This window comes from Mus caroli, unplaced genomic scaffold, assembly GCF_978045245.1.
Source record: "Mus caroli unplaced genomic scaffold, Mus_caroli_1 scaffold_19, whole genome shotgun sequence".
NCBI lineage: Eukaryota > Metazoa > Chordata > Mammalia > Rodentia > Muridae > Mus > Mus caroli.
In genome coordinates, this window is record NW_028227274.1 from 44396103 (window position 1) to 44406473 (window position 10371).

The 10371-nt window shown below is 44.4% G+C and overlaps 1 pseudogene; it reads right to left on the reverse strand.

The window, feature by feature from the left end:
- Positions 1 to 8688: 8688 nt before the first annotated feature.
- On the reverse strand, positions 8689 to 9587 carry LOC110284966 (vesicle-associated membrane protein-associated protein A pseudogene; annotated as a pseudogene).
- Positions 9588 to 10371: the final 784 nt, after the last annotated feature.

The following is a 10371-nucleotide window of genomic DNA, read 5'->3' on the forward strand; positions in this document are numbered from 1 at the left end:
GGTGGTGGTGGTGGTGGTGTTTGCTTCTTTTGTTATGAGACAAGGTGAGTTTTTTCTGTCTGGAAGGTGAATTACCACAGAACTGCCTGTTTCGACACAGTAGTCCGACAGAGAAGAAGCCCTTGGCCGATGACACAGTGGGTCTTCTCAGGTCCCCAGGAAGCAGACACCAGAGGCTGGTTACAGAGGCAGAGCAGTCCTGGGCAACAGAAACCCAGGTTTGATGAACAGGCCATTTTTCTAACGTATTTTTTTATGGAAATATCTCAGACCTTAGCACAGTGGAAAAGCATTTTCAAGGACACACTTCCTGGATTCCATCACTTCCATTTTACTAAGCAGACATTATCCCAGCTACACGTGGCGAGATGGATTCCTGCCATCGGGAAAGTTCAAATGTTTTAGGAACTTGGTGCCCAAAACCCAAAATATGGGAAACAAGCAAAATCTAAAGGCATGTTGTAACTTTAGGGGCTTGGTTTGTTTGTTTTTGATAGATTTTCACTATGTACTCCAGGATGCCTTCAAATTTGTGATCCTCCTGCATCAAACTCACAGGCATCCTGAGTGCTGGGGTTGCAAGCTTGTACTGATACTCCTACCAGATTTTTTAAATCACACCCTAATTTGTTTCAGAAGAATATAAATCTTTCCTTTAAAAATGCTACGTGATCCCCCCCCCCAAAAAAAGAAAAATGCTACATGATAGCCCATTAGGGCAAAGTACAGTTCAAGTGCTTATTGCCCAATAAAACCATGGAAAAAATGTGAGCAGTTCCTCAGTTCCCTAATTCCAGAAAGGAAATGGAGTTGATGGGTCATTCATTTCTTTCTCTCTCTCTCTCTCTCTCTCTCTCTCTCTCTCTCTCTCTCTCTCTCTCTCTCGGTGCTGTCCTTACCAGAAACTTACCTGTTCTCTCTCAAGAATGCAATGCTTAAGACCAGGAATCCAACAGATATATGAGGTCCAGGAAGGCTTTGGGTGGCTATCTTCAAGGATGCTGAGTGTACAGTGCATCCCTTTGGTACATCATGACTGCCTTCAGAGAGTGTTAGGCATCAGTGAAGTGTTCAGTGGTTTCTCCTGCTATCTGGGCCACCATTTTGAAAGCCAGACTTGGCGGGGTTATTTCTACTTGTACTCATCGTTCCTACTAATGGGACCTGAGACTGGGGAAGTGAAAGGACATCTCCCTACAGCTTCTTCTTTTCCAACCAGAGATGACTAAAAGGAGACAAGGCTGTGGCAAAATTAAAAGAAGTTAGTAGAGTTTGTTTGGGCCCCTGTCCTCCTACTTGAGCTGCCTCATCCCATAGTCTTTACCCCTGACTAAGTACCCAGTGACTTCCCCCTTTCAGACTACCTCACTGGGGTCAGCAGAGGAAGTAGATGAGGAAAGGAGGTACCTAAGAGGACAGAAGCCAGCAAGGCTCAGCATGGTGGATCTTGGAAAACCAGCAGCTGTGGTGTAAGGAGCAGGCCAGTGACACTTGAGTGGGCCGATGCCAAGGCTTGAGTGATCGCGAGAGAAAGTTCCTGGAAAGCAAATTACAGAGTCCTCAACACTCAAGTGGAAAGAACCAAAAATGTAGGTTAGCTGGACAAATTTCATACTGATTAAAATGTCATTTTGTTCTTTAATCCCAACATAGACATTAAAATTGGCCTCTGTGGAACTGGAGAAATGGCTCAGTGGTTAAGAGCACGGACTGCTCTTCCAAAGGTCCTGAGTTCAAATCCCAGCAACTACCTGGTGGCCCACAACCATCCGTAATGAGATCTGATGTCCTCTTCTGGGGTGTCTGAAGACAACTACAGTGTACTTACATATAATAAATAAATAAATCTTAAAAAAAAAATGTAGGCCGGGCAGTGGTGGTGCACGCCTTTAATCCTAGCACTTGGGAGGCCAGACTGGTCTACAGAGTGAGTTCCAGGACAGCTAGGGCTATACAGAGAAACCCTGTCTCAAACAAACAAACAAAAATGGCCTCTGTATCATTACCACACCAAAGCCTATGGCTGCCACTGTGATTTAGGCTAATGTAATTCAATGCCTGGCCTAGAACTCAGTGTGCCTCTGCCACACACTCCTGCTGCCACATAGAGCAGTTCCCGTCTTTGCTATGATTCATTGAAATCTCTCTGGAACCATAAGCCAAAATAAACATTCCTTCTTTTTCCTAGTTTCTGTCATGGTTTTGATCATCGCCTAGCAAAAGAAATTAATCCATCACCTCTCTCCTTTTGAGCGAGCTCAGGACAAAGCCTGTGTGGTGGTTTGAATTGGTTTGGCCCCAATAGATTCATGTATTTGAATGCTTTGCCATAGGAGTTGCACTACTAGGTGTGACCTTATTGGAGGAGGTGTGGCCTTGTTGGAGAAAGTATGTCACTGTATAGGTGGGCTTTGAGGCCTCCAGTGCTCAGACTCCACCCACCCAGTGCAGAAGACAGTCTCTTCCTGGCTGCCTTCAGATCAAGATGTAGAACTCGCTGTTCCTCCAGCCCCAAGACTGCCTGCAGGATGCCATGCTTCCTGCCATAATGATAACAGACTGAACCTCCGAAACTGGTAAGCCAGCCTCAATGAAATGTTTGCCTTTATAAGAGTGTCCTTGGTCATGGTGTCTTTTCACAGCAACAAAAGCCAAACTAAGACAGCCAACCTTTTAGTTTCTTGAAATGCAAAGAAAATTCCTCAAGACTTGTGGTTCATCCTGTTGTTGTTGCCTGGGGAACCCACATTGTTCTCCTACATGTCATCTCCTGCTAACACTAATGTCTTAGAGTACTCTGTCATCACACACACACACACACACACACACCGTTTAAATTAGCTCCTCATGCTATTGAACCTTCTGGGACTCTGAATCTTAAAAAAAAAAAAAAAAATTAAGAAAGAAAACAAGGTCTTCTAGTCACAACAGGATTGCCTCACATATGAACTCAGAGACTGAGGCAGTGTGCATTAGACCTGAACAGGTCTAAACCAGACCAGGGTACCAGAGCTGAGAAGGGAAGAGTACCCAAGCCCCCATCCCTAACCCAGCTGCTATCTCCAATGGAGTCTTGAGGACAAGACCATGCCCAGCAGTAGGTGGTCAACACAAAATGAACTCAATGACATTTTAGGGAATTGTTTTTTAACCTTATGAGTCTTTTGTTTATCTATTATGGTTTCTGATTTTGTGTTTTAGTGGGAATTTGGTGTGTGTGTCTCTACATCTGCATGTGCTTCTTATGCTTTCTGTATGGCTCTTTTCCCCCAGTGTCTTTGTTTTATTCTATCCTGTTTTGTTTAGTTTTTATCATTTTATATATTTTATGTATTTATTTTCAGATGTCTATTTGTTTTCTAATGAGAGAAAGGAGGAAAGAATATGGACTTGGGTGAGTGGGGAGATGGGAGGAGTTGGGGAAGAGAAACTGTCAACAGAACATATAGTATGAAAAAATAAATCTATTTTCAATTAAAGAAAAATTGTTATTTTCATATGAATATATGTTTAGCTGTTGTATCTCTCTAGAACCCTTTTTTTTTTTTTTTTTTGGTCAGACTCCCAGTTCCTGACACGGGGAGACACACAATCAACATCTGTAGAGCAAATGATGAACACATGGACTGCTGGCCTGCATTAGCCTGGGATCTAACTCCACACAGCCCACTGGGTGCACCTGAACTCTTTCCAGTTTCCCCAATAGATTTGAAATACCAAGAGGACACTGGGCACACGTGTGCATCTTTCCTCCTTCCCTGGAATGTCTAGCCTAGTACCTTGACTGTTACAGTATTGTGGGTGTACTGGCTATTTTTGTGTCAACTTGACACAGCTGGAGTTATCACTGATAAAGGAGCTTCAGTTGAGGAAATGCCTCCATGAGATCCAGCTGTAAGGCATTTTCTCAATTAGTGATCAAGGGGGAAAGGCCCCTTGTGGGTGGGACCATCCCTGGGCTGGTAGTCTTGGGTTCTATAAGAGAGCAGGCTGAGCAAGACAGGGGAGGCAAGCCAGTAAAGAACATCCCTCCATGGCCTCTGCATCAGCTCCTGCTTTCTGATCTGCTTGAGTTCCAGTCCTGACTTCCTTTGGTGATGAACAGCAGTATGAAAGTGTAAGCCGAATAAACCCTTTCCTCCCCAACTTGCTTCTTGGTCATGATGTTTGTGCAGGAATAGAAACCCTGACTAAGACAGTGGGGAAGTGAAGATCAGACCTTGTACCTATGGCTGGCTTGGTACTTACTATGGCCTTGAATTCACAGCATCATCCTGCCTTAGCCCGCTGAGTGCTGGGATTACAGGTTTGCACCAACGAAGCACTTTTTAATAGAAGTGCCAAACAAAGAAGGCTGTCACTGCTGATACATCTTACATTCCCGGTGCCCACGATGTCCAGGTGCATCTTCACATTCCTGGAGCAGCAGGATGCAAAGTGAGAGGACGGAGTCAAAATGGCAGACTCCTTTACCTGCAGAGCGTCTCCTTTTCTGACCTTGTCAGCGAAGCTCAAATCCCCTATACTCTCAACCTGCGGAATGTGGCACCTAGCCTTGGTTAGATTACAGGTTCAGCTTCCTTTCTCCCGATAAGATCGATAAGAATGCAATCAGCAAGCACCTGAGATTCCTGGAGTGCCTTCCCACGCTGTTGAGGCATCCTAGTACCTTACCCTTCAGCCAATGACCTTTGCCCATCCTGGAGAGTCTTAACCCTTCCCCAAATCTATATAACCCTTGGTTCACCCTGAATAAAGTGTATGTGTACAAGCTCGCCCCGAAGAAAGGAATAAACACAAACTAAGATCATGTCTCGGAGAGCTGTTTCACTGAAGATCGTCAGAGAAGACCTTGATCTAAAAGAGCTGTAACTTTAAGATCCTCAGTAAAAGGACTTCCAGCCGGGCGGTGGTGGTGCACGCTTTTAATCCCAGCACTTGGGAGGCAGAGGCAGACGGATTTCTGAGTTTGAGGCCAGCTTGGTCTACAAAGTGAGTTCCAGGACAGCCAGGGCTACACAGAGAAACCCTGTCTCAAAAGAGAGAGAGAGAGAGAGAGAGAGAGAGAGAGAGAGAGAGGGAAAGAAAGACAGACAGACAGACAGACAGACAGAAAGAAAGAAAGAAAGAAAGAAAGAAAGAAAGAAAGAAAAAGGACTTCCCCCCAGTCCTCTGTCCCGGGCTCCACTTCATCCCTGTGTGTAGCTGTGTCTGGATGCTGAGAGGGAGAAAGCAGCGGATGTGGAACCAGAGCTAGATGCATACCACAGTAGAGACAGCTGAGTATTCCACTGACACAGTCTGCGACAGATGTGCCTCTTTCTACAAAGGAAAGGATCCATCTGATTGGTGGAAAAGACAAGTCTAAATGGCATTCGTTTCCTGTAAATAGCTTCCAGGGAGCAGATCATTCAAAGCCCAGGAGAGTTTTCTTCCTTTCCCCATTAACTCAACTGATGCCCTCGAGGGAGGTGCAGCGTCAAACAAGCTGAGCTGAGTGCCAGCCATTAGAGGGGACAGCCTGGGGTGAGCCCTGAATGACTGAACTTGGGTTAGGAATGTGGGCTCTAGCAACCACTTGGTGAGCTAGTACTGTGAGCCAGCTAAATCAAACTGCTAACAGAACCTGACTTTCCTAAGCCCCAATATTAACTTCTGTGAACATTTCTATTTCTTAATCTTCAAGAGGCTAGTCTATGGGCTAAAGTTCTCCTTAATTCAGATATTTCTCCTACTGTGCTCTCGAATAAGAATGCTTCCCCAGGTCAGGCAGGTGAGGGATCAAGGACTCTGTTGCCAGGGAAGTCACTTTCCGTCACTTGATTTTGTTGTCTTGGAATTTGCCATTATGTGACCTCTTCCTCCTGACCTCAGTCTAGACACAAGAATAACTTGAACAAGAGCTCTTACCTGCACACATGACAGAGGTTTAATCATTTAAAGACATCAACCTGGCTCCCGCTGTCCACGTTAAACCTTTCTTCTTCCTTGTATTTTAAGTAAATCATTTCCAGACATTTCAACATCTTTTATGCCTGTGTTCCTTTGCTTATCAGTGCCAGTCTTAAAACACGATCCCCAACTCTAAACTTGTATCCTTGCTGTGATCTCAGCAGATGGACCAAAAGGAAAACCAAGGAGATGATCAGTACAGGAAAGCACTGTCGATGTCTCAGAGGAAATCTGCAACTCGAGCTCTTTGGGGTAAGCTAGAATTGTGGCAACCCTATTATAATGAAGATGAGGAACCAAGCTATGACTGCTAAGCCAGAAGAACGATGAGTTATAAAGCCTCAGCTACGGTCACTGTAGTTGTCTCCCAAAGTAGCCCAGTCCTTCTGATAATCAAGGCATTGGGAGGGAAGAGCAAGATCATTCATTACCGGAAACAAAAATACCCCCACCTCTAAACTCTTAGATACCCCTCCCTATGTTGGGCTTCCCCAGTTTGGTTAAAAATAAAAAAAAATAAAAAATATGTCACTGTTCTGGGAACTAGAAACTGATACCATTGGTTACATGTAGGGTAGTCAGAAGCTGCAGTTTATTTGTTCATAGTGTACTTTATAAATGTCTACCCAAAAAACACAATGAATTTTGACAGCACTTGATAATAATCAATATGAGAAACATATCTAGCCTAAACATATACACATTAACCTGGTGTGTTCTCTCTCTCTCTCTCTCTCTCTCTCTCTCTCTCTCTCTCTCTCTCCCCCATAATACACACTGACCTTAAACTATGTAGCTGGAAATGATCTTGACCTCCTGACCCCCAGTCTCCATCTTCTAAGAGCTGGGATTTCAGGCAAGCAGTACCATGCCAAGTAGGAGGAACATATCTCACGTATGTTTAGTAAATAGCATTGTTCATTATTTTAGCCATTTATCAAATTAGTAAATTTTTTTTTCTACAAAGTTGCTAGAGCAGACAAAAAACCAGAGTTCTATTTTCAGTTCTGTTTTTCCCTATAGGTAAAACACAGAAAAGTTCTTTCTACTCTCATAGAGATTCAGAACCAACCCCCCAGGAATAAAATAGAGAGGATAAATAAGATATATATATACAAACAATATACATATATATTGTTTTTTTCGAGACAGGGTTTCTCTGTGTAGCCCTGGCTGTCCTGGAACTCACTTTGTAGACCAGGCTGGCCTTGAACTCAGAAATCCTCCTGCCTCTGCCTCCCAAGTGCTGGGATTAAAGGCGTGCGCCACCATCGCCCAGCTTAAAATATTTTTTAAAAGACACAAAATACCAAATTTGATACTTATTGCTAGGGATGTTGATTATATACGGAGCCTTAAGTGTAATTGTAGAATCAGTACTTATGGGATGGAAACTTTAGAGTATTTTAGTCATGCTTTTCCAGTTATTAGGAGGGCAATAGCAGCCGGAGCCGGCACAAACATCAGCTGACAGACAGCACCTGCAGTAGCTGAGAGTGTTCAGTCACCATCGAGAGGTTCTATAAAGGATGGCTCAGAGTGCCAGAACGACACTTAGGATCTGAGCAGCTCAAACGCCTTTAAAATGAAAAGAAAACCAAAACACTTGGAAGCATCTTCACTCTCACACAAAACGGGCTCGGTGGCCTGGCCTGCCCACTGTACCACACATCAACACTCAAGGGCCAGTCTCCCCTCGGGCACAGCACACCTTCTACAAAACCAACATCTAAACTCAAGGATAAAAAGTCACTTGTATTGGGCTAGCCTCAGTTTAAAATGTGACATATTTTCTCAGATTCCAAAATTGTTCCTAGTATGAATAAAATAAATGAAGATGCAAGGCCAAATGCAGAAAACTATCAGAACCCAGAGTGCAAATTTATACCAAACAGGGATTTACATGATTAGCAGTTTGATTTGCAAAGGAAAAGTCCCTTTCCTTATTGGAGACTCATTTTGAATGTGAAATTAGGCAGGGGGAAAAAAACACCCCATTTTAAATGTGATTAGGACAAAATAAGTTATAAAGTAACAAGAAGTATTAGGCGGGTTAATAAATACTTCAAAATCCAGGAGAATAAGTCTTCCTGGCAAAGACCTTGTAAAAAAATAGGAAAAAAATGTAGTAACTTAAGCCCAAGACAGCTGCATGGCACACGCTCAAATTCACAGCAACCACAGCACCCTTCTCAAATTTGATTATTTTCTATTTCTGTAAACAAATCACTTAAGAGTTGTTCAAACTACCATGATAGCCTAAAATTCCTACCAATTCTTTCCCTTCATAAATTGAGTTTTAATTACAAATACTGAAGTAGGTGGAAGGGCTTCGAGTCCAGTAGCCCATGCAGTATAAATTTCAAATTCTCACTTTTCTTTTAACCACCCCAGTGACTCAACAGATGTAGTAGGCAAGCTACCCCCCCCCATCTGTTAACATATTTAAAAAGAAAAGTTAAATATCATGGGGCAGATTTGTAAAGGTGAAAAACTCAAGTCAACAATTGCCTCAGAAGGGAAAGAGAAAAAAATTGCCTTATTAGGGTCTGTTAAGAGATATCACTTCCCCAGAGAACACCTCTTGGCACTGCCTGAACTAGAGCAGGTTAGCAAATCTCAGTAAATCATTTATCAAGAGGTAACTCAGCAGGTAAAACCTAAAGGGACTCGCAAAATAAACATTTACAAGAACAATTCTGGAACTCTTATTAAAACCGAAAAAACAAAACAAAACAAAACATTTCTTGTTGCATTTCACCACGCACTGAATGGGCAACTGGCTTTGATGATCCGATAATAGGCAATCTGTCCAGTAGCCCATCAGTTCTTTATTTGGTTTGTTCGTTTATTGCGTCCTCCAATCACAAGAGATCATTAGGGGTGAAGAAGCCTATGTGACTACTCGCACACAAAATCTGCCACCGCGGGCGGGCCATACTTCCAATAGATGATGGATAAAGAAATTTTTTTTCTGGTCTTAGTTGGGGGAGGGGGAGTGTAGGGTGAGGGGGATAGTGTGCGTGCCTCACTCTACAAGACGAATTTCCCTAGAAAGAATCCAAAGAAAACTGCTCCGATCACCAGCAGAACAACAGGAAGAGGCGTGGTGCGAGCCTGCTTCAAGGACGTGGAGGAGGAGGGTCTGGGCTTGTCGGGATGCGTTGCCCTTCTGAGTCTCAAGCCATCTTCCAGTTTGTCACTTTCTGTCGGCGGTTCAAACACACACCTCAGTTTCGAATCCATTAGTTCCCCAGGGTGTGCCTCCCTCCACACGGCTTCCAGATCCGAAATGTCCGGAGGAGCAAACACTGTCTGCACCATGAACTTGTGCTTGACCTCCTTGCTGGGGCCGCAGCAGGAGGGTTGCATCGTGGCAGCGACCGTCACGGTGCAACCCGGGTCGATGACTCCGCTGTTGGGCCGCACGCAGTAGCGCCGAGGGCTGGTGCTCTTCACCTTGAAACACACCTTCCTCGCCGACGGGTTGCGCAGTTTAAGATGCGCGGTGAGCAACCCGGTGAAGGGGCCTTTGAACTTGAGGTCCGTGGGTGGGTCGAGGACTAGGACCTGCTGGGGCTTCGCGGGGGCGCGGGAGGTGGACGCCATGGGGATGGGAGCGGGTGGCGGTTCGCGACCCCGGGTCTCTGCGTCACAACCGCCGTGGCCACGCGCGACCCCATCCTGGGCATCCCGGGTCCCAGCAGTGAGGAGAGTGTGTGAAGATATATGGTTTGTAAAACTATGCCTCCGAGATAAAGATGGGTTATTGAGCTTGAACAGCCAAAGAACTGTGACATAACATCTCGTAAAATAATTACGTATCTGAGTATCAGATCTACATATCTGAGTCTTGAAGGAAGGAGGGTCCGCGTGTATTAAACATGGTAACGGTAAGAGAAGCGCTTCTGAAATTTTACCTGCCTACCTCTCCCGCACTCTACACACAGTGATGATAACGTCTTTGTAAAAAGAATTCTGAAAATGAATGGAAAAATATACACTGAATTTTTAAAAATTTAACAATTCTCTAAAGTATTTTTAGGTGTCTGATTCTGTAGCAATAGGTAAATTTACCCTCCCATTATTACAAGGGCACCCCCACCCTAGATCTCTGTGCTGGTTAGTTGTGGACATCAACTTAACCTAGAGTCATCTGGGAAGAGCCTCAGCTGATTGGCCTATGATCCCCTCTGTGAGGGATTGTCACCATTCATTACGTGAGATGTCCTAGGCAGGCTCCGGAACAGGGTGGGGCGGAGCAATGTTCCTCTGATGGGACCTGCTTGAAGATCCTGCCCTGATTTCCCTCAATAATGGACCTGGAATGTAAGCTGAAAGAAACCCTCCCTTAAATTGCTTCTGGTTGTAGTGTTTATCACAGCAACAGAGATCCAACTAGAATCCCATCTAAATGAG